General features: G+C 45.2%; 1 long non-coding RNA gene across 1 annotated transcript in view; it reads right to left on the bottom strand.

The window, feature by feature from the left end:
• Positions 1–2152: 2152 nt before the first annotated feature.
• The window catches only part of LOC117977635 (uncharacterized), a 65413-nt gene continuing 42055 nt past the window's right edge, over positions 2153–25510 (bottom strand). The window contains exons 2-3 of the long non-coding RNA XR_004668807.2: positions 3066–3187; positions 2153–2366 (exon numbers count right to left, since the gene is read on the bottom strand). This is a non-coding gene — a long non-coding RNA (uncharacterized LOC117977635). The remainder of the gene's footprint in view (positions 2367–3065; positions 3188–25510) is intronic.

Genomic DNA, 25510 nt, shown 5'->3' on the forward strand with positions numbered 1-25510 from the left:
GGCTCTCATTCTCTCTTTGCCTGCCACCATCCACATAAGATGTATCTTGCTCCTCCTTGCCTTCCGCTATGATTGTGAGGCTCCCCCAGCCATGTGGAACTGTAAGTCCAATTAAATCTCTTTCTTTTGTAAATTGCCCAGTCTCGGGTACGTCTTTATCAACAGCATGAAGACAGACTAACACAGGGCTCATGTACACCATGACTGCCCAAAAGGTGATATAGAATGCTGCAGATCCCCAAATCTCTTGATCCCAGGACTTGACTCTGCTCATGGAGCATTTCCTGGAGCCATTGTTCCTCAGAGAACTCTTTATAAAAGGAGAGTAGTGTTTTTAAAATCCAGATTATAAGCACACAGGCAAGAAAGATAATTCTGAGTTGGTACAGAAGCCATCATGTCTTGCGTACACTCACCCAGGCTTTACATATCCTTGTATTCTGGCCCTAACTTCCAGTCGTCAGCACTGGACATCTGTCTGAGAGCCTTGCGGCTATCAGAGCCCACCATGCCTCTGTCTGCAGCAGGCTAGAATTTCTAGAAGCCTAATGACCTCTCCCCGGGAGCAGCTTTCAACCAATGACTGACAGCCCAGCTCCTCCAACGGTTGAGATAATTCTAAGGTGTATCGCCTACAGTCTCCCAGAGCTCCCAGCGGGATCAAGCCCATTTGCCCACACTGGTAACTGACTTGATAACACATCCTTTGTTGGCTCCTTCCCCTCCCTGCCTCAATTCTTCACCCCGCTACTGGCTTTTCCTGCCATCTCCTGCCGAACAATAATTTACATTCAAATCCCTCTCCAGAGAGTGAGAGAGAGAAGAGGGATGTGTAGCAAGGGCAGGCCTGGGTGCGCCCAGCTCCTGCTCCTTCTCATCCTCCTGCTCCTTGATGCAGCCATCCTCACTGCCTCTCATCTGCCCTGAGTGACCACGGCTTCACTCTCTCTCTCTCTCTCTCTCTATCATGTCTCTCCTGTCTCTCTCTCTCTCTATCATGTCTCTCCGGTCTCTCTCTCACATGTCTCTTCTTTCTGTTTGTCAGTCTCACTCTAACACCTCTCCTATCTCTCTCTCTCTTTCTGTGTCTCTTGTCTGTTTCTAACACGTCTCTCCTCTCTCTCTCGTGTATTTTCTTTCTCTCTAACATGTCTCTCCTGTCTCATGTCTTTTCTGTCTGCCTCTCTCTAAAACATCTCTCCTGTCTCTCTCTCTCATCTTTTCTTTCTCTGTCTCTCTCATGTCTCTCCTCTTTCTCTCTTGTCTTTTCTGTCTCTCTCTCTAACATATCTCTTCTTTCTCATGTCTTTTGTGTCTCTCTAACACGTCTTTCTCTCTAACAACTCTCTCCTGTCTCTCTTTCTCTCATGTCTTTTCTTCCTCTCTCTCACGTCTCTCCTCTCTCTGCCTCTCTCACGTCTCTCCTCTCTCTGCCTCTCTCACGTCTCTCCTCCCTCTCTGACAAGTCTTTCTTCTCGCTTTCTCTCTCCTGTCTCTAACATGTCTCTCCTGCCTCTCTCTCTCCCAGCCTCAATTTCCCCACTGCTTGAGGATTCCATCTGGCCAAGGTAGAGGAGGACTCCAGACAAGGAACCATCGGAAATAGGAGAGGGGTCTCTGGGGCACATAAATCATTCCGCAGCTCAGAGGCCTGGAGCTCCCAAACCCGGAAAGTAATTCCCAGAGCTCAGAATAACTTGGCAAGCTACTCCCAAGTCAGAGCGAGACTTGGGGCAAAGCTTCTGGGTCGCTGTTCTCCATGTTACTCTGGGTGTAACCTTGATCCCTCTGCCGAGGTAAACAACGGGGTCTGAATTATTTGGTTTGGAAACGAAAGAGGCCCTTGGGAGGTAAAGCGCCGCAGTAATAAATGAGGAGCAAAGACAGCTGTGCAGAGCAGGCCCGCTTCCCCTCCATTAGCACAAACCCGGGGCATCTCTAAAAGCTAAAAGGCATCACTCTTCTCTCCCGATAGCAGGGACCAGAGTTGCAGAAGCCACAAATCACTAAGCAAAGTGCAGAAGAATGTTCGCCATTTCTTGGAATGGAAATAATAATAAATAATAATAATCTGTTCCGTGTATTTAGCCAAGACATGTTCTCCAAGGAGCTTTGCACTCAAATTTATCGTTGAGTCCCCAGGGTCTGGATATTTTTTAATTAAAACTTTTATTGGGGGAAACATACAAATAAAGAGGCAACAAATGACTCCCAGAAGTGAGTTATGTGGAGGGTCACCGTCTTACATTTCTTTAGCATTTGTCTTTTTATTCTTTTGCCGTCTGGATGGTTGCAGCCTGATCAGTCCTGCTATGTTGCCTATTCATCGCATAAAAAATTAACCATAAGTACCTGTACTGGATGCCCTGAAAGAGAGAGAAAAGGCGTGAAAATACATTGAGCATCTCCTAAGTGCCAGGCACATCTGATACACATTATATTCTTAATTCTCATTACAACCCCGGGAGCTACCATTTAAGTGATTACTGTGTGCCTGCTAAGTGCTTTCAATGCATTACCTCATTAAATCCTCACAAAGTCCTCTGATGTGAGTTATTTTAGTGGCCCCATGTTTCAGATGAGGACATTGAGGCTTAGAGAAACTAAGAAACATGAGAAAACTCTCACAGGTGGAAGCAGGCTAGAACCTGGGTCTGCCTGGCTCCGGGACCCTAGTTTGCCCTGTGAAGGAGGGGAGGGGAGAGATAGGAGAGGACAGAGTATGGCCGCGTGCATCACGTTCTCCCAGGAGTGGTGCTGAGTCAAGGGTTTGGGGGCAGGTGAGTTAGTAAGGAAGCACTCCCAGGAGGAACCAGTAAGGGATTGGCGAGTAGAACAGAAAAATGGAGAAAGGCAAGCAAGGGTGCCAACTCAAAGTCCCACCCCCATCCTCATCTGGCAGGGGGCCTCTGGAGGGTAAATTTCATCCCAGAGTTTGTCCTGCCTCCAGGCAATGGAGCCGGGTTTTTAACTCCACATCAGTCACTGGCTATGGGTACCCTGGGGTGGGGTGCAGGGGTGGGAAGGGGGATAGCAAATTCCTAGACACCTCCAGCTCTCCATACCTTTGAGGAGGTTGCAGCTATTGGCAGCAGAGCCCCCTGATGTTGGGAATGGGCCCACAGACCTGGTACAAGGAATCCAGCAATGTGTGCAACACTTGGCGACCTCACCAACAAAGATCCACCTGCATAGCCGAGATATGGATAAGGCTCCCATTCTTCAGCATGTGACCCTCCTCTTACCCCATATTTACGGTGGATTGAAAAACCCTGGGACTGGGCCATTCTGTTCTGGACATAACTGTCAATAGCCTGCCCCTAACGACTGGAGCCCGAGATACAGACCAACCTGGCCAGGGCTGAGGGAATGAAGCATGGGCTCTTGACCCAATTTAGCCAACAACCAAGCAGATGGTCTCACTAAGAACTGTGCCTCAGAGGTGGGGCGGGTCCTGCCAGGTCCTCTAGACTCGCAGCCACCGCTTAGCTGACAGCATGTGCAAGCAAAGGCAGCCAGGAGCCTGGGGGCAGAGCCACACACACACACACAAAATCCTACACTCATAATCCAAGCTCTCTTCCTCTCTCTCTGTCTCTCTCTCTCTCTCTCTCTCTCTCACACACACACACACACACACACACACACACACCTCCCAGCTAGCCTGCCAAAGAACAGAAAAAAAAACAAATCAAGATACACATTATGTGTTCCATATTTCTACATGTTGATAGGTGTCAGTAGCCGTCAGTGGAATCAATCTTCTATGGTGGGGCACTAAGGAGGTTTCTGCTGCTCTGCTGTTGCAAGCAAATAATGTCAAGTGAAAAAAAAAGTGCAAATTACAAAAGACCATGAACAGGATGCTACCTTTGTAAAATCTAAAAGCATAGTGTATATGGTTTCTGGATTCATACAGATGTAGTCCAAGTCTAAACCGAGCAGAGGATGATACACCAGCCATGGGATGATACTGATCTAAAAAAGGGATACTGATCTAGAAGAAGGGAAGAGGAGATGGAGTTTTAGCTATATTTGAAATTTTATATTTTTTTAATATGTGAAAGAGCAAAATATGGCAAAATGTGAACACTTGTCTAATCTCCATGGTAGGTTCATGGGTATTTTGTACTACTGCTGGTACATAATTTTCTATCTTCATAATGCTTCTTAATCCTAAATAATGTTTTCATGATTTTTAAATTTTCAACTAAAACTGAATGTTGGTATACCCTATGACCCCACCACTCTACTCCTAAATATGTACTAAGTGGGATGTGTTCACGAGCTTACCAAAAGACTCACACAAAAAATGTTCAGCCCAGGGCTATTTGTAATGGTCACCAACCCCCCCCCCCGCCCAGATATCTGCAAATCACCCCAGTGCCCATCAACAGTGGAATGGGTAAATAAATCATGGTGTGTACATGCGACAGAATCCTATACCGACATGAGACTGATCCAATTACAATGCTCAGCAACAGGAATGGACCTCGCACACATTATGCTGAGCAAAAGAATCAGACATGAAAGAGCTCATAGTGTATGGCTCCATTTAGATGTACTTTGAGAACAGGAAACTTTTCCAATACTCTGTTGTAGAAGTCAGGATCGTGCTTACCCCCGAGGCAGGTAGGGACTAGAAAGGGGAACAAGGGGTCTCTGAGGTGCTGGTCACAGTCTCTTTCTCCATCCAGGTGTCATTACGTGGGCATGCTCAGTTTGTGACAATTCATCAAATGGGCATGTATGTTATATACACTTTTCATTGTATGTTGTATTTGAATAAAATCTACATTAACTTTTTTTTCAAAAGTAAAAGTTAAGGCAACATAATGCTCTCTGACTGGACTATCACATGAAGGCCATTGTCCACCATTAATTTCTCAGCTCGGATTAATCTATTGATCACCACTATTGTAACATACTCAATATCGGATGTGAAATTATCGACCTGGAATAGCCTCTAAGTTGCCGCAGCAATGGGGGGTGGTGGGTGAGAGGTTCTGTTAATGGTATTTCACGGGAAGTATATTGCATCTCTTCATCCCTCCAATGGAATGTCCATTTTTAGCCCTGACCCCATCAGAAAAGAATTCATCCTGCCCCCAAAGGAAACTAAAGCACCCCTCCCTACACTGGACCGGCCACAGTTGGGAATCAAGTGCCCAAGTTAGAGGAGGCACTGCTGGAACAGCTAAAGGAAAAAGCCAGCCTGCCAAGTCTTTGAGAAAACAGACCTCCTCAGACATCACCCACTGACAAAAGCCTGGGTCTACCAGGACCTTTGAGCAGGTGCCTAAGCAAGAGAACAAGCCAAGGGCATGCAGCCCCAAGAGATGAAAAGGGCACATATATAGTGCACGTGCCTCCCATCTCCCTGCCAAGCACCTGGCAGACATCACGAATCAAGAAGGCCCTTGTACCTATGAGACAGGGCCTCACAGCCCTTCTCCACACCCTTCTGGGAAGCCTGGAAGAAGAAGGTCTAGCAGAGAGGAGAGACTCTTCCCGGGGTTACATGGGCTAAGCAAGTAGTTGGGGGTCTTATTAATTGTGTGATGAAGAGCAGTTAGACTTAGCACAGCACACGGTGGATTACTCTGGGTTCAATGTATATATTTATTCTTCTTTTAATTGAATAGTAAACATATATGATTTTTATTTCAGAAGGCAGACTGTTGTCTTTCTGTGGTCCTATGGTACTCTTTTGAACTATTGTTACAGTTACATAGTGGGCAGTGGGACCTACATCAGCAACCAGGTGCATGCACCCTTACCCCATAATAGGGACAAGTGGGAAGAGGAAGAAGCTGGGAACTTCTGTTTGATAATTGTGCACAAGCTAGACCACAGCAGGATGCTGAGGCCAACTGACTCCTTAAAGGTAAAAAATAATGACTTTCTGTGCGGAGAACATTCCTGAAGGAACGGGTTACCAAAGGACAGGGCTGCCATATTGCACATGGAGACACCATTCTCATTGCATGTTTTGAGATTTGCTTTATCTGGAGCTGTGGACATGGCAGCTCTGCCCACAAGTGACTGTGGGAAAGGTTGCCCACAGCTTGCTCCCTGGGGGACAGCAGAGGACCCTGGGAAGAGCCATCAGTCTGCTGGCCAGGATCAATCTGCCCAGCAATGAATGAAACAGAGCTGTATCTCCCATTCCACTGTTGTTGCCTGTGTGTCCAGCTCCCCAGACAGGGGAGAAATCAGGCCCCCAGGTCTCTTCTGCAACCCCAACAGATTCTGAAGCTTGGCTGCAGGCAGATTGGGGAGTTGCCGAAGATCCTGCAGACAACCATCTATTATCACCTCCCTACCCTGGGAGGATTGACAGCCACACGCAGCCACAACGTGTCTCCCAGGCCAGTTGCTGATGTACCCCGTGGCTCAGATTCAACCATCAAAATGGCTTTTTTCCCCATGGCTGAGGTGGCAGACAGAGCCTTCCTCTCCTAGGGGAGGGTGAAATGGTGACTAGGTCGCTGTTAACCCCGCATTTAACCCAACTGCGCTCTTGGCATGTCAAGCCCCATCTCTATTCATCGCAGTGCTGCCTGCTCCCTGAGGTGACTGCGGTATGCCAGCTCATCTGCCTCCACTTAGCCCTCCATTCCTCACTCAGCTCCTTGGGGACACCCCTTTACTCCCCCTCATCCCCACCCTCCTGCTGCAGCCCAGAACTGGACCGGAAAAAACTTCTAAGGACTTTGCAAATTTGCATTCCATTTCATTCTCTGATTTTAGATCCAGATCCTTCAGCCATTTGTTCTGAGATTATAAAATGAATCCCAAGCCTCGGACCCTCTCTCCAGACTGAATGTCCCAAAAGTGAGCAGATTGCTGATGCAAAAGGGGGCAGAGGGGTAATTGTCCCCAGAAGCAGAGCACCAGGCATTTTCTGCCCTTGAGGCAGTATCACACTCCTGAAAACTGAATATCCTTAAAGTCGCATTTGGCCTTTCACTAGGAAGGGTGCAACTAAGAAGAGGTGATAAGTGAGGTCAAGTCATGATCTGGGCAAGGGGCCACACATGGAACTGGCTCCCAAAAAGCCTTTAGCATCATACCAGTACATTTGGGCTTTGATTTGTTTCTAATTGGGAGCCCTTGAAACTTCCTGAAGAAGGGAGTATATAAGCAGAGTGATATTTTGGGAAGGTATGCAAGAGAAAAGCTTGGAGATAGAGAGCTGGTTAGAAGTTCTGTAATAGCTCAGAAGAGAGAGAAGGACCTACTCACAGCAAAACTCCAGAAAGTTCCAAGAGGTAGGGGCAAGACATAAGGTTCAGCATGCAAAGAAGCCAAGGCATGAAGATTTGGTAAGATGGCCAAATAGGAAGAGCTCTGATCTGCAGCTCCCAGCGAGATCAACACAGAAGGCAGGTGATTTCTGCACTTCCAACGGAGGTACCCAGCTCATCTCACTGGGACTGGTTAGACAGTGGGTACAGCCCACATAGGGTGAGCCAAAGCAGGGTGGGCCATCGCCTCACTGGGGAAGGGCAAGGGGTCAGGGAACTCCCTCCCCTAGCCAAGGGAAGCCCTGAGGGACTGTGCCGTGAGGGACAGTGCATTCCAGCCCAGATACTATGCTTCTCCCACAGTCTTCACAATCAGCAGACCAGGAGATTCCCTCAGGTGCCTACACCACCAGGGCCCTTGGTTTCAAGCACAAAACTGGGTGGCTGTTTGGGCAGACACAGAGCTAGCTACAGGAGTTTTTTTTTTTTTTTTTTTTTTTTTCATACCCCAGTGGTGCCTGGAATGCCAGCAAGAGAGAACCGTTCACTCATCTGGAAAGGAGGCTGAAGCCGGGAAGCTAAGTGGTCTAGCTCAGCGGATCCCGACCCCACGGAGTCCAGCAAGCTAAGATCAACTGGATGGTAGTTCTCGCCACCAGCACAGTCTGAAGTCGACCTGGGACACACAGGGTGAGGGGAGGGGCGTCCGCCATTACTGAGGCTTGAGTCGGCAGTTTTCCCCTCACAGTGTAAACAAAGCTACTGGGATGTTCTAACAGAGTGGAGCACACTGCAGCTCAGCAAAGCCAATGTAGCCAGATTATCTCTCTAGATTCCTCCTCTCTGGGCAGGGCATCTCTGAAAGAAAGGCAGCAGTCCCAGTCAGGGGCTTATAGATAAAACTCCCATCTTCCTGGGACAGAACACCTTGGGGAAGAGACAGCTGTGGGCGCAGCTTCAGCAGACTTAAACGTTCCTGCCTTCCAGGTCTGAAGAGAGCAGTGGATCTCCCAGCACAGTGCTCAAGCTCTGCTAAGGGACAGACTGCCTCCTAAAGTGGGTCCCTGAACCCCATGCCTCCTGACTGGGAGAAACCTCCAAGCAGGGGTCAACAGACACCTCATACATGAGAGCTCCGGCTGGCATCTGGCAGGTGCTCCTCTGGGATGAAGCTTCCAGCGGAAGGAAAAGGCAGCAATCTTTGCAGTTCTGTAGCTTCCTCTGGTAACACCCAGGCAAACAGGGTCTGGAGTGAACCTCCAGCAAACTCCAGAAGACCTGCAGCAGAGGGGCCTGACTGTTAAAAGGAAAACTAACAAACAGAAAGGAATAGCATCAACATCAACAAAAAGGATGTCCACACAGAAACTTCATCCAAAGGTCACCAACATCAAAGACCAAAGGTAGATAAATCCATGAAGATGAGGAAAAACCAGCACAAAAAGGCTGAAAATTCCCAAAACCAGAATGCCTCTTCTCCTCCAAGGAATCACAACTCTTCACCAGCAAGGGAACAAAACTGGTCGGAGAATGAGTTTGACGAATTGACAGAAGTAGGCTTCAGAAGGTGGGTAATAACAAACTCCTCCAAGCTAAAGGAGCATGTTCTAACCCAATGCAAGGAAGCTAAGAACCTTGAAAAAGTTAGAGGAGTTGCTAACTAGAATAACCAGTTTAGAGATCAATCAAGCAGAAGAAAGGATATCAGAGACTGAAGATCAACTTAATGAAATAAAGCATGAAGACAAGATTAGAGAAAAAAGAATGAAAAGGAATGAATAAATTCTCCAAGAAATATGGGCCTATGTGAAATGACCAAACCTATGTTTGATTGGTGTACCTGAAAGTGATGGGGAGAATGGAACCAAGTTGGAAAACACTCTTCAGGATATTATCCAGGAAAACTCCCCCAACCTAGCAAGACAGGCCAACATTCAGATTCAGGAAATACAGAGAACACCACAAAGATACTCCTCAAGAAGAGCAACCCCAAGACACATAATCGTCAGATTCACCAAGGTTGAAATGAAGGAAAAAATGTTAAGGGCAGCTGGGTGTGGTGGCTCATGCATGTAATCCCAGCACTTTGGGAGGCCAAGGCAGGTGGATCACGAGGTCAGGAGATGGAGACCATCCTGGCTAACATGGTGAAACCCCATCTCTAAAAAAAAATACAAAAAATTAGCTGGGTGTGGTGGCAGGTGCCTGTAGTTCCAGCGACTCAGGAGGCTGAGGCAGGAGAATGGCGTGAACCCAGGAGGCAAAGCTTGCAGTGAGCTGAGATCGCACCACTGCACTCCAGCCTGGATGACAGAACGAGACTCCATCTCAAAAAAAAAAAAAAAATGTTAAGGGCAGCCAGAGAGAAAGTTCAGGTTATCCACAAAGGGAAGCCCATCAGACTAACAATAGATATCTCTGTAGAAACCCTACAAGCCACAAGAGAGTGGGAGCCGATATTCAACAATCTTAAAGAAAATAATTTTCAACCCAGAATTTCATATCCAGCCAGACTAAGCTTCATAAGCAAAGGAGAAATAAAATCCTTTACAGACAAGCAAATGCTGAGAGATTTTGTCACCACCAGGCCTGCCTTACAAGAGCTCCTGAAGGAAGCACTCAATGTGGAAAGGAACAACTGGTACCAGCCACTGCAAAAACATACCAAATTGTAAAGACCGTAGACACTATGAAGAAACTGCATCAACTAACGGGTGAAACAACCAGCTAGCATCATAATGACAGGATCAAATTCACACATAGCAATATTAATCTTAAATGTAAAAGGGCTAAATGCCCCAATTAAAAGACACAGAATGGTAAATTGGATAGAGTCAAGACCCACTGCTGTGCTGTATTCAGGAGACCCATCTCATGTGCAAAGACACACATAGGCTCAAAATAAAGGGATGGAGGAATATTTACCAAGCAAATGGAAAGAAAAAAAGCAAGGTTTGCAATCCTAGTCTCTGATAAAACAGACTTTAAACCAACAAAGATCAGAAAAGACAAAGAAGGGCATTCATTACATAATGGTAATGGGATCAATGCAACAAGAAAAGCTAACTATCCTAAATATATATGCACCCAATACAGGAGCACTCAGATTCATAAAGCAAGTTCTTAGAGACCTACAAAGAGACTTAGACTCCCACACAATAATAGTGGGATAATTTAACACCCCACTGTCAATATTAGATGAATCAACAAGACAGAAAATTAACGAGGATATTCAGGACTTGAATTCAGCTCTGGATCAAGCTGACCTAATAGATATCTACAGAGCTCCCCACCCCAAATCAACAGAATATACTTTCTTCTCAGTACCACATTGCACTTATTCTAAAATTGGCCACATAGTTGGAATTAAAACACTCCTCAACAAATGCAAAAGAACGGAAATTACAACAGTCTCTTGGACCACAGTGCAATCAAATTAGAACTCAGGATTAAGAAACTCACTCAAAACCACACAACTACATGGAAACCGAACAACCTGCTTCTGAATGACTACTGGGTAAATAACGAAATTAAGGCAGAAATAAATAAGTTCTTCGAAACCAATGAGAACAAAGACACAATGTACTAGAATCTCTGGGACACAGCTAAAGCAGTGTTTAGAGGCAAATTTCTAGCACTAAATGCCCACAGGAGAAAGCAGGAAAGATCTAAAATCGACACCCTAACATCACAATTAAAAGAACTAGAGAAGCAAGAACAAACAAATTCAAAAGCTAGCAGATGACAGGAAATAACTAAGAGCAGAGCAGAACTGAAGGAGATACAGACTTGGAAAACTCTTCAAAAAAATCAGTGAATCCAGGAGCTGATTTTTTGAAAAGATTAACAAAATAGATAGACTGCTAGCCAGACTAATAAAGAAGAAAAGAGAGAAGAATCAAATAGACACAATAAAAAATGATAAAGGGGATATCACCACTGATCCCACAGAAATACAAACTACCATCAGAGAATACTAGAAACACCCCTATTCAAAAAAAAAAAAAAAACTAGAAATTCTAGAAGAAATGGATAAATTTCTGGACACATACACCCTCCCAGGACTAAACCAGGAAGAAGTCCTATCTCTGAATAGGCCAATAACAAGTTCTGAAATTGAGGCAGTAATTAATAGCCTACCAACCAAAAAAAGCCCAGGACCAGACGGATTCACAGCTGAATTCTACCAGAGGTAAAAAGAGAAGCTGGTACCATTCTTTCTGAAACTATTCCAAACAATAGAAAAAGAGGGACTCCTCCCTAACTCATTTTATGAGGCCAGCATCATCCTGATACCAAAGCCTGGCAGAGACACAACAAAAAAGAAAATTTCAGGCCAATATCCCTGATGAACATTGATGCGAAAATCCTCAATAAAATACTGGCAAAGCGAATCCAGCAGCACATCAAAAAGCTTATCCACCATGATCAAGTCGGCTTCATTCCTGGGATGCAAGGCTGGTTCAACATATGCAAATCAATAAACATAATTCATCACATAAACAGAACCAATGACAAAAACTACATGATTATCTCAATAGATGCAGAAAAGGTCTTCAATAAAATTCAACACCCCTTCATGCTAAAAACTCAGTAAACTAGGTATTGATGGAAAGTTTCTCAAAATAATAAGAGCTATTTATGACAAACCCACAGCCAATATCATAATGAATGGGCAAAAGCTGGAAGCATTCGCTTTGAAAACCGGCACAAGACAAGGATGCCCTCTCTCACCACTCCTATTCAACATAGTATTGGAAGTTCTGGCCAGGGTAATCAGGCAAGAGAAAGAAATAAAGGGTATTCAAATAGGAAGAGAGGAAGTCAAATTGTCTGTTTGCAGATGACATGATTATATGTTTAGAAAACGCCATTGCCTCAGCCCAAAATCTCCTTAAGCTGATAAGCAACTTCAGCAAAGTCTCAGGATACAAAATCAGTGTGCAAAAATCACAAGCATTCCTATACCCCAATAATAGACAAAGAGAGAGCCAAATCATGAGTGAACTCTCATTCACAATTGCTACAAAGAAAATAAAATATCTAAGAATACAACTTACAAGGGATATGAAGGACCTCTTCAAGGAGAACTACAAACCACTGCTCAAGGAAATAAGAGAGGACACAAACAAATGGAAAAGCATTTCATGCTCATGGATAGGAAGAATCAATATTGTGAAAATGGCCATACTACCCAAAGTAATTCATAGATTCAATGCTATCCCCATCAAGCTACCATTGACTTTCTTCACAGCATTAGAAAAAACTACTTTAAATTTCATATGGAACCAAAAAGGAGCCCATATAGCCAAGACAATCCTAAGCAAAAAGAACAAAGCTGGAGGCATCAGGCTACCTGACTTCAAACGATACTACAAGACTACAGTAACCAAAACAGCATGGTACTAGTACCAAAACAGATATATAGACCAATGGAACAGAACAGAGGCCTCAGAAATAACACCACACGTCTACAACCATCTGATCTTTGACAAAACTGACAAAAACAAGCAATGGGGAAAGGATTCCCTATTTAATAAATGGTGCTGGGAAAATTGGCTAGCCATATGTAGAAAGCTGAAACTAGATCCCTTCCTTACATCTTATACAAAAATTAACTCAAGATGGTTTAAAGACTTAAATGTAAGACCTAAAACCATAAAAACCCTAGAAGAAAACCTAGGCAATACCATTCAGGACATAGGCATGGGCAAAGACTTCATGACTAAAACACCAAAAGCAATGGCAACAAAAGCCAAAATTGACAAACACAATCAAATTAAACTAAAGAGCTTCTGCATAGCAAAAGAAACTATCATCAGAGTGAACAGGCAACCTACAGATTGGGAGAAAATTTTTGCAATCCAGCCATCTGACAAAGAGCTAATATCCAGAATCTACAAGGAACTTAAACAAATTTACAAGAAAAAAAAACCCCATCAAAAAGTGGGCAAAGGATATGAACAGACACTTCTCAAAAGAAGACATTTATGTAGCCAACAGACATATGAAAAAATGCTCATCACTTGTCATCAGAGAAATGCAAATCAAAGCCACAATGAGATACCATCTCATGCCAGTTAGAATGCGATGATTAAAAAGTCAGGAAACAACAGATGCTGGAGAGGATGTGGAGAAATAGGAATGCTTTTACACTGTTGGTGGGAGTGTAAATTAGTTCAACCATTGTGGAAGACAGTGTGGTGATTCCTCAAAGATCTAGAACTAGCAATACCATTTGACCCCGCCATCCCATTACTGGATATATACCCAAAGGATTATAAATCATGCTACTATAAAGACACATGCACATGTATGTTTATTGTGGCACTATTCACAATATTAAAGACTTGGATCCAACCCAAATGTCCATCAAACATAGACTGGATAAAGAAAAGGTGGCACATATACACCATGGAATACTATGCAGCCATAAAAAAGAATGAGTTCATGTCCTTTGCAGGGACATGGATGAAGCTGGAAACCATCATTCTCAGCAAAATATCACAAGGACAGAAAACCAAACACCACATGTTCTCATGCATAAGTGGGAGTTGAACAAAGAGAATACATGGACACAGGGAGGGGAACATCACACACTGGGGCCTGTTGGGGGTTGGGGGACTGGGGGAGGGATAGCATTAGGAGAAATACCTAATGTAAATGACAAGTTGATGGGTGCAGCAAACCAACATGGCACATGTATACCTATGTAACAAACCTGCACGTTGTGCACATGTACCCTAGAACTTTAAGTATAATAATTTTAAAAAAGAAAAAGAAAAGACTTAAATGTAAGACCTAAAACCATAAAAACCCTAGAAGAAAATCTAGGCAAAATCATTCAGGACATAGGCATGGGCAAAGACTTCATGACTAAAACACCAAAAGCAATGGCAACAAAAGCCAAAATTGACAAATGAAATCGAATTAAACTAAAAAGCTTCTGCACAGCAAAAGAAACTATCATCAGAGTGAACAGGCAACCTACAGAATGGGAGAAAATTTTTGTAATCTATCCATCTGACAAAGGGCTAATATCCAGAATCTACAAGGAACTTAAACAAATTTACAAGAAAAAAAACAACTTTTTGAAAAGTGGGCAAAGGATATGAACAGACACTTCTCAAAAGAAGACATTTATGCAGCCAACAAATATATGAAAGAAAAGCTCATCATCTTTGGTCATTAGAGAAATGCAAATCAAAACCACAATGAGATACCATCTCACACCAGTTAGAATGGCAATCATTAAAAAGTCAGGAAACAATAGATGCTGGAGATGATATAGAGAAATAGAAACGCTTTTACTCTGTTCATGGGAGTGTAAATTAGTTCAACCATTGTGGAAGACAGTGTGGTGATTCCTCAAGGATCTAGAACCAGAAATACCATTTGAGCCAGCAATCCCATTACTGGGTATATACCCAAAGGATTATAAATCATTCTATGCTAAAGACACATGCACACGTATGTTCATTGCAGCACTGTTCACAATAGCAAAGACTTGGAACCAACCCAAAAGCCCATCAACGATAGACTGGATTAAGAAAACGTGGCACATATACACCATGGGATACTACGCAGCCATAAAAAAAGATTAGTTCATGTCCTTTGCCAGGACATAGATGAAGCTGGAAACCATCATTCTCAGCAAACTAACACAGGAACAGAAAATCAAACACTGCATGTTCTCACTCATAAGTGGGAGTTGAACAATGACAACACATGGACATAGGGAGGGGAACATCACACACTGGGGCCTGTCGGGAAGTGGGGAGCTAGGGTAGGGATAGCATTAGGAGAAATACCTAATGTAGATGACTGGTTGATGGGTGCTGCAAACCACCATGGCATGTGTATACCTATGTAACAAACCTGCATGTTCTGCACACGTATCCCAGAACTTAAAGTATATATACATATATATATATACACACACACACACACACATATATATATATCCATATATATATATAAAGAAGACGAAGAAGAAGCAGCCAAGGTGATGGTTTCCTCTTGAAGCCCACATGGACCAGAACCATAGATGTGCCAAAGGTGACATAGCCTCAGGGAACATTGATCCCAGCCATCTTTTGTCACAGTGAGGAAACTGAGACCAGAGGTCCAGAAGAAGTGACTTTATTGAATACCAGGCCAGGGCTAACCCCATTTGCTAAGGGCTTTATTGCCTCTCACTCCAAGTTCTCCCAGTAACCCAATGTGCCATTTTTCTAGGATTATGTATTTTGGCACAGAGAGGTTCAGGGATTTTCCCCAAGCCAGGGGCAGAAGCCAGTCTGCCTATTTAATCCATGCTGTTTCCTCCATGCTGTGCCACCTCTCCTGGAGAAAAGAGCCTGGTCCTCTAGAGACCAGCAGCAGCCTGAGAGAAATGGCCTTGGTTAGACCAAAGGGCAGGAGTGGGAGAGATGAGGCAATAGCACAGGGCTGCCAAAGATGGAGAACTTTAAGGGAGACCTCCACACCGGAATATTAGGTCGACTGCATGGAGCCCCTGCAAAGAGCCAAGGCGTGCTGACTCAAGCCTGCACTGAGTTGCCGAGAACCAGAAAGCTGGATTTACCTGTGAACCCTGTCGACAAGCACTCTCGTAAGAGCTGGACCACATTGGGAGAGGAAGAAAAACCAGAAAAGGCTCTCCCCAGGTGTCTCAGGTCTGGTTCCCTAGAAGCAGGGCTGAACTCAGACAGAGATGCCTATGCCAGTGCTTTCTGGAGGGAGGGCTCATGTGAGAAACCTGAAGAGGAGTGAGGCAAGCAGGAGAGGGCAGGACAAACAGCCAGATGGAGACATGGTGCTACTGAAGTTGAGGATGACCAGCTGACCAACTGTTCCAGTTTGCCCAGGACAAAGCATTTTCCTAAAACTGACAGTCCCAGGAAAACTGGAACAAGCCGATCACCGCTGATAATCACTACTTCTCCTTGAAGCAAAGGGTCCAGGCATTTGTGTCCCTGGCAGAGGCCATTGGCTATGTCTCCCCACCATCCTCCTGGGTGGGGTGTGCAACCTCCCAGATATCTCTGAGTAAAGTGAATCCTGTTGACCAAAGGCAATTCCCCCGAGTAGGATGCAAGCTGCAAGCTGATGCTAGCCAACACCCAGTCTGGCAGACAGACGGGTGCATCGGCCAGATAAAGAGGATCTGGGCGAGGCATCAACACTGTCTGCTGCATGAAGAATGTAGTCTCTGAAGAACAACCTCCTCCCACTGCCTGCACCCTATGAGCTCACATCCTGCCCCCTCCTCTACCTTAAGAGGCAGCAGAGTGACTCCAACCCTTATTGACAGACAGGCGTATGCCAGAAGGATTCTGTTGGGGGCTGTTTGTGAGTAAATTGTCTCAGTCTTTTGCCTCGCACAGGTGCTGATGTCATCATTCAAGGCTTTCACCAGTGCCTCTTCGATGCAAATGAGTGAACGGCTGCAGGTTAAATTTGTGGTTCTGTTAACCATCAACAGCACAGAGCATAATAACTCATATTTATACACTCTAACCACATTCTACATTTAACTGAGCTTTGATAAAAATGAGAAAATGTTCTGCCATCTATAACCACCAATCATCTGTCATTACTTTTTTTCAGAATGCAAGGGCTGCTTGAGACTCCTTAGTGGTGTATCAACTTCGAAGAAAGTTATTAGTTAACGCTTTTAAAAGTAAAGTTTTTCTGGAATGCAACACATTCCTAAGGGTATGAAATGCAACACATTCCTAAGGGTTATATTAGGTTTCTTCAGGAGTTTGCTCAGCAAGCATTTATTGAGCACCTAGTATGCACCAGTTGGCTCTGTGCTGGGTACCAGGGGTAGAAGATGAATAGCATAAGTTCCTACCCTCAGATCACAATCCAGTGGGAAAGCCAGATATGGAAAAAGAGAAATTCCAATGAAAATGCTAGGGAATTGTAGAAGCACTATATGGCAAGGGGGACTTGCAGCTTTCCCTGAGAGTCTGATCTTTAAAGATGAAGAGTTTGTCAGATTGAAACAGAAACTTCTTCTCCAATATCTGTTCTCTCTTTTTTCTGATTTTTGGTCAAACTAAAGGACATCCAGAATAAAATGGCATTTCCTAGACTCCCAAGCAGCTAGACATAGCCATATGACTAAGTTTTCTAGCTAATATGATTAAGTGACTTCCAGGAAGTGTCCTTAAAGAGAAGAGCCAAGCCCTTTTTCATCTCTGACTCGTTCCTGCTGGTTGTCGAACTGCAGAGGTAATGGCTGGAGCTTGAGGAACCATTCTGGACCATGAGATAAGTTTATGTTCTGAAGATGGTGGAAAAACCACATGGAAGAAGCCTGGGTCCCTGATACTTTGTGAAATTGCCTAAACAGCCTTGGGCTGTGTGACTCCAGCTTCATTTACGGAGAAATATACTTCTATTGTGTCTAAGCCAGTTATTTCGGATTTTCTGTCACTCACTGCCAAACTGAATCCTAACAGGCAAAGAAGTTAGGGCAGAGCAATTCCATTCCAAACTCTCAGGCTGTGGATGACTTTGGCTCTGGCTTTGGCTTATGTGGGTAATTTTTCTTTCCCCCTCCAATTTCCCATGAGCTCTTCTGCTTTTTCTCTTTCTTATTCCCTGTAGTAGATGTCAGGCTAAACTGACCCCAGAGCTCTTTTCAGGAATAGAGGACTTGCCGCCCCAGCTGTTGAGGGTGGTGTCAGCAAATAGCCCTTAGCTGTCAGCCCCTTGGGGGCATCATATCTAAAGTCATTTTTCCTCCCAATGTAGCCCCCATTAATGACCAACTGATGCATGGGGTGGGGAAGAGGCTTGGCCATTTCAGCCCAACTCAAGGCTACTCTGAGGGGCCGTCCCCTAGTTCCAGAGCTCCCCATCAGGTCAACCATGGCTGTCGTTTGGGTTGCCTGGCAGCTCAACTTTGCCTTCTGCCCATTCCTGCTTCCTTTTGCCTTCCCCCAGGCTCAGTCCAAAGGGCCTGCCTTCATTTTATTGTGCTGCACTTTAAACTGCGTCCCAGAATCTGCCTTCCAGACTTCCTAGACCCAACCTGCAACAATCCCTGGTTTCTTGGGTCCTAGACTCTGTCTCCATTGTTCAGCCTCTACTTTCTCTCTCATCTCTTAATAGCAATTTACAGCCGGTGACGTCAACACCTAACACCTAACAATTAGCACCTAATGCAATTAGCACTTAATATGAGCTTTCTGTGGCGCTAATAGAAGCCTCTCAGCTGAGCCCTAAGTCAGGGTTCCTTCTGGCCTTCTCCAAGTGGCCCACAGGCAGGCAACATGGGGAAACTGAGCCCTGAGTAGAAATCAGGAAACCCAGATTCCTTACCCACCTTTGTCTCCAGCATGTTGTGTGACCTCAGGCCAGCCACCCAACTTCTCTGTGCTTCAAATGCTTGAACCGGGAAGCAAAAACCATAATTTGGATTTTAGAGGACATTTTTGTAGCTAAACCAGGGGTTGGAAAACTGTAGGCTCTTGGGCCAAATCTGGCCTATCACTTGTTTTTGAGAATAAAGTTTTACTGAAACACAGTCACTTCCATTTGTTTACATATTGAATAGGGCTGTTTTTGTGCTACAGCAGCAGAGTTGAATAGTTGTGACAGACACTGGCTTTCAAAGCCTAAAACATTTACTAACTGGCCCTTCGCAGAAAAAGTTTGCTGACCCTGGTCTAAACAAATTAAGGGGCTATGATATCTCTTGCCTCAAAAGTTAGGACCACAGTCTTTCCGTTCATTCAATATTTATTGGGCATCTACTAGGTTCAAGGCCCACTGTGCCTGCAGTCGTGAACAAAGTAGGCCCAGCCCCCGCTCTCCTAGTGACTGCCTTCCAGTGGAGGAGTGCTGCGGTTTGAGTGTGTCCTACAAAATCTCATGTGTTAAAAATTTAATTGCCATTGTAACAGTGTTAAGAGGTGGGGCATTAAGAGGGGATTGGACCATGAAGACTCCACCCTCATAAGTGGATTAATGCCATTATCTCAGGAATGGGCTCCTGATAAAAGGATTTCAGCCCCCATTTCCTCTCTTTCTCTCACACTCTCTTCCCCTTCCACCTTCTGCCCTCTGCCATGGGATGACCCTTGCCAGATGCTAGCACCATGCTCTTGGACTTCCCAATCCCCAGAACCATGAGCCACATAAATTTCTTTGTAAAATAAATTACCTAGTCTGTGGCATTCTTTTATAGCAGCAGAAAATGAACTAAGACAAGGAGAGAGACAGTAAAAAAAAAAAAAAAAAACTAATAAGTATATGCCATGGGGGCAACAAGTTCTGTGGAGAAAATTAAAGCAGGGCATGGGATACTAGGAGTGAGGTGGGGCAGGGCTGTGATTTTAAGTCAGGGGGGTAGGAAAAGGCTCTTCTGATGAGGTAGCATTAGAGTAGAGATCTGAGGAAGGTGCAAGAACAAGCCATGCAGATATATGAGGTAAAGGCATTCCAGGCAGAGGCAACAGCAAGTGCAAAGGTCCTGAGGCAGGGATGCAGCTGGTATATTAGAGACACATAAGAAAGCTAGTGTGGCTGGAGCAGAGCGGGTGAGGGAGACAGAAGTAGGAGTTGAAGCTAGGATGGTTGTGGGAAGCCAGACCCCAGAGGGCCTTGCTGGGCATTGCAAGGATTCTGAAAGCAGTGGGGTATCACAGGAGGGCTCTGAGCAAAAGAGGGGCATGCCTGACTTCAGTTCAAGGAGCCCTCTCTCTGCTGTGTGGGAAACGAACTGTAGATATCAGGGAGAGCTGCAGGGAGGCCAGTCATAATCCAGGTGAGAGGTGACGGTGGCTCAGACCAGGAGGCACAGGAGAAGGTGGAAGAAGCAGTCAGACTATGAATGCTTCCAGGGTAGAGTCAACAGGCAAGCATTATTGTTCCAGGAATGGGAAGGGGAGTAGGTTTACCCACTTTTGCCCTTTCCCCTGCTGCTCCTCAAATGGGGATGATGTGCCCTAAAGTCATTTTCTGGATGCCTGGCCCAGTAGGGATTTACTGGCCCTGGAAGTCCACCCTGTCAGAAATTATCTATGTGAGCCTCACTGAAGAGGGGAATGTGTCTGTTCTCACCAAAGGGAGGTCAGCAGTTAGTGAAGATGGAAGAGATTCTCCCTGTAGCCTGCTCCCTATTTACTCACTGAAAATTTCCAATGGAGCCCAGAGCTGTTTCTGAAGCCAACAGGCAGAGGGCTCCTTAAACCTAAGTCAGACATATTCCCTCTCTGTTCAGAGCCCTCCTGTGATGCCTTGGGTTGAGATGGGGTCTATACCCCCCTCTTTTTGAACCTGGGCTGACCTTAGTGACTCTCTGCTAACCCATAGAATGTAGCAGAAGTGACACTGCAGGACATCTGAGGACAGGCCATGTGGCTTCCAACTGGCTCTCAGAACACTCACCCCAAACAATGCCAGCTGCCATGCAGTAAGTCCAGCCACCCTGAGACCACCATGCTGGAGGGTCCACCTGTAAGTTCACTTGTCAACAGTCTCAGCTGAACTCCAACTCCCCCGTGCGTGCATGCACCATCTTGGACATGCAGCCCAGTTGAGCCTTCGGATAACTGCAGCCCCACCTGGCATCTGACTGCACCTCCAAGAACTGCTCAGCAGAGCCCTTCTCAAATTCCTGGTGCACAACATTGTCAGCAAAGTAAAGCCTTGAAATAAGTTGTCACACAGCAATAGTAATTGAAACACCATTGATTTTGGAGCCCTGCTGCCGAGGAGCCGTAGGTAGGCTAGAACGGATGACGCATGTTCCCTACTCACATGCAGAGAGGCAGCTGTCACAAGAACAGCATTGTGCCACTGTGGGGTTCTTTTCTTCTCCAGGATAACCCCCATTGGCCACTCAGGGTGATGGGGCCTTTGGCGTCCTGGGCCCTAAGGAACAATAAACATTGCTGAGTTTTTTATCTTTTTCTTTCAGTCAGCTTCTCTATGTGGGTGACGGCATGGGAGGGGTGGGTCCCAAACCTCACAGTGTCACCCCCATGGGCTGAGCAGTGTCTGATGCAAAACAAAAAGTGGGGGCCACGAAGTCCAACGAGGGAGAGATTTATGCTTCTTACTCTCCATCTGCAAAGCAAAACAAAAATAGCTGAAACCCTGGTTTTCTGCTTTATCGGCTCTGTGAATAAGCATATAAATTTCTATGACATTTTTGGAGGCTTGCTGAAGGGGAAAAAAGCCATCCCCCAGGACGCAGCCAGCAGCGGCGGCAGCATATGGTTTGCTGAGAGCGGAGGCAGAGTGCTTGTATGTCTGTGAGCACTGAAAAAGGTGACTTTGTGGGTAATTTCAGACTCAAGGCAGTTTTCACCTTTTTAAAAAGAAGTTCCCCTTTTTTATTAAAAAGATAGTCTTGCCAAAGCCAAGGTAAGTGCCTCAGCCAGTCAGTCCTCAGCAGGAAAGGACTGTGCTATACACCCTGGGGAAGAGCAAAGGAGGCCGTTCTGATCCCGGCTGCCTTGCGATACCACACTTGGCCTCTGGAACAGGGGAGAACACCTCAGTAACAAGCTCACACAAGAGAAAGGGGAAAGCAGTCATCAAGACATGTTGAGAGACCCAAGTAACTGAAGAGCAGAATAGAAGTTTGAAGTTCTCAAAAAGAGACATGTGTGCAGTTTCATGGAGGTAGGAAAGACCAGCAAACTATTCAGCTCATTCCATACTTAAAATTCTACAATTAGAGTCATTCTCATCGCTCAAACCAAACAAGGGTTTTGTCCCCTTTTAGGTGGTAATTGTGCCTTTCCCTGAAGTGCCTTAATATATTGTTTTCCTATCAGTCATTTTCACTTTAGTATAAATGAATATATTTAAAAGTCAACTGTATGAGGGAAGAGGGAGAAAGAGCACATGAGGGCATTGGGCTGAGGGGAAGGAGAAAAGATAAAGGATAAGGAGAGAGGTTCAAGGAGGGAATAGAGAAAAGAAAGGTGTCCCAAAGACAAACCTAGCTTTCTTCACATTTTCACTCAGGACCCCAACCTGTTGCCAGGAGCCAGGCTGCCAAGGAGATAAAATGATTGAAAAGACTCAAAAAAAGAAATAGTACTAACAGAATCACTCTGTCCCATGGGAGGAAAAAATAGGCTGTTCTCTGTCCCTCTTTGCAGCAAACCCAGTTGATTCCAGGAGAGCAGGTCCCATCATGTCCCTGCCTGAGGACTCCACTGAATTTCTCTGACCTGGACACCTAAAGAACAAAGTGAATAAATTTGTAGAATAAAGTGAAAACTTCTCACATTGGCATGCAAAGCCCATCACAGTGTGTATTTGACCTCCCTTTACAGCCTTATCTTCTACAGATGATCCAAGCACCCTGTCCCCCAGTTTTCTCTCGCCATTCCCTAGGTCCGTCCTGCATTCCCTCACCTCTTTCTTTGCTCACGCTATCTGCTCTTCCTGGATTGCCCTTCCCATTTTCACTGCCAGTCAAACTCCTACACATCTTTCAAAACCCAGAGACAATGACATCCATTTCAAGAGATTTTCCAGGATCTTCCCATAGACTTCCTGCCTCCTCTTTCCTTATTCCTTAGCACATTGTCTGAAGGTATATTGTCACACTTTGCCTTCAGTCACAGTTTTGGTTTCCCCCCAAAACAGAGGCTGGGACAAGGATCTGGGTGCTAGTTGTATATTTGCAAGGTGATCTCAGGAACCCCAGCAGGGCAAGGGGGGCAACTCCAACCCCGCTTAGCCAAGGGTATTCCTTGGACATTAGCTCCCTGCACTTCCTTGTTGCTCCTGCATCAACCCAAGCAAGCTCCCCTAGTACCCCACAGAGCTTGTGGGCAATGGAACTAGAGATGTGGCCCTTGAAATGGGAAGCAGTTAATGTGCTAAAAACTGTCCACTCCAATTGCCCAGGAACTCTGGTGGCCTAGAGGGAAACAGGGCAGGGAATAAATAGTGCCCGCTCCATGTACTAGTGATAGAGTTATTTACATATGTGTTCCTCTCCCCCATGATACTCTAAGAGCCGTGTGGCTAAGAATTCTACCTTCTTTCTCTTTGTATTTTCACTTAGCGCAGATTTGTAGATGGGAAACACCTGGTAAATAGTTAGCAAATTGAATGGAGTCATTGCCATTTGTTAGAAAGGCTTTTACCAAGCACCTTGTGCCCAGGGCTGGGCTGGGGATGGTACAGATTTAAACCCATGCCTGGCAGCATCTTCTGCCCCATAGATCGGCAGCAGGAGTCACAGAAGCTGGGTCAGACACTTTGAACTTTCCATGTGAACAGACCAGAAAGTCTTATCAGACCCTGTGTTCACAGAGATGAGGGTTCTGTGTCTATAGCCAGAGAAGCCCTTGTCCTCCATCAGCTTACCTCCAATCAATCCAGGAAGGCAGCAAGGAAAAGGCAGAATTCCAGAAAGCTACTAGGGTGGTGAGAACCAGGCAGCTGGGGAACAGGTTGCTGCAGGGGTCATTTTTGCCATCCGGTCAGGGCCAGAAGCCTGCCTTCTGCACAAGAGTACCTCCAGATACTGTCACACTCTCCAACCTTGTTCCTTTCAGCCTCTGTCTGGCTCACTCCTCTCCAGCTACACTAGTGTCATAGGCTAAATGGTGGTTCCCCAAAAGTATGTCCACATCTTAACCCTCTAGGGCCTGTGAATGTAAGCTTATTTGGAAAAAGATTCTTTGCAGATATATTTAAGTTAAAGATCTCAAGATGGGATCATCTTGGATTATCCAAGTGGGGCCCTAAATCTAGTGACACACAGAGGAAAGAAACGTGGAGAGAGCAGAAGGCCCTGTGAAGACAGAGACAGAGATTAGAGTGATGCAGCCACAGCCGAGGAACACCTGGGGTCCCCCAGAAGCTGAAAGAGGCATGAAGAATCCTCCTCAAGAGCCTCCAGAGGGGATGCGACCCCACCAACACCTTGATTTCAGACTGCTGGCCTCCAGAACCATAACAGAATCCATGCCTGTTGTCAGCCACCCAGTTTGGGGAAATTTGTCAGTGTTCCCAAGAGACAAAGAACTGACCTCTTTATTGTTCTTCAAACAAGGCACACACACTCCTACCTGAAGGCTTTCACACCTGCCATTACCTCTGCCTGGAATATCCTTCTCCCAGACGCCAGTGGGGCTCAAACCTCAACTCCTTCAGGTCAGCTCAGATGTCACTTTTTTAGGAAGGCCTCATTGAACTGCCCCCCATCTAAATACATCACCCCACATACTATCTCTACATTATTCATTTTCTTTCTTGGCTTTATTTTTTCCATAGCATTTATCACTTCCTAACATACTATAAAATGGGCTTATTTATTTTGTTCATTGTCTGTAGTCTCTCCTCCATTAGAAATTAAGCACCATGAAGGCGAGTGGTTTTTAACTATTTTGTTCACCCTTGTTTCTGTAACACTTAGAACCATGCCCGGCTCATGTACTCATTTGATAAATATTTAGCAAATAAAGGAATGATCTGAATACAGTAAGAACATTAAGGAAAAGCACATTCCACGGTGCTTTACACATAGCTGAATGCTTTTACCAACGTTACCTCTTTTGAGCCTCACGATAGCTTTGGGAGATGACATTATTGCTTCATTTCCCAGAGGAGGAGATTCAGAGAGACTAAATAATTTGCCCGAGGTCACAAAGAGGTGGAAGTAAGATTCAAACTCAGTCCTGTCTTACTTCAAACTCCACATTTTTTTTCAATATGCATACATGTAAGACACCATTGCTAGGGGGTTGCCAGGAGCATGGGAATGAACATTGTGAGTCAAGCAGAACTCATTATGAATCATTTAATATGTGTTTAATGCTCAATATTGTAAGATTGGCATGTATATATACACGTGTGTGTGTGTGAAAGAGAGAGAGAGAGACAGAGAGGAAGAGAGAAAGAGAGAGAGAAAAATTGAAATTGACAGTAATAGTTGCCAAAATCATTATCCCCATGTTATAAGTATCTGTAATTCAGACACATTCACTCAACAAACATTAATTCAACAAACATTTGATCACTTATTGTAGAACACACTGCCCTGTTCTTATCCCCTCCTGCCACTCCAAAGGTCACCTGCAGCTTGGTGGATAGTTCTGCCTGCCCCAATGGCTTCCTACCTCAGACATTCATCTCTCTGCCTTCAGGCTTCCTCTGGCAGCAGAAATGTGCTCAGCCCACACTGCAGGCGGACTAGAAGTGACGGAGGCAACACCCAAGGGACCACCATCAACCAAGAGAGGAGGGGAGGGTAGTAGTTTGTA

This window comes from Pan paniscus, chromosome X (genome assembly GCF_029289425.2).
Source record: "Pan paniscus chromosome X, NHGRI_mPanPan1-v2.0_pri, whole genome shotgun sequence".
Taxonomy (NCBI): Eukaryota; Metazoa; Chordata; class Mammalia; order Primates; family Hominidae; genus Pan; species Pan paniscus.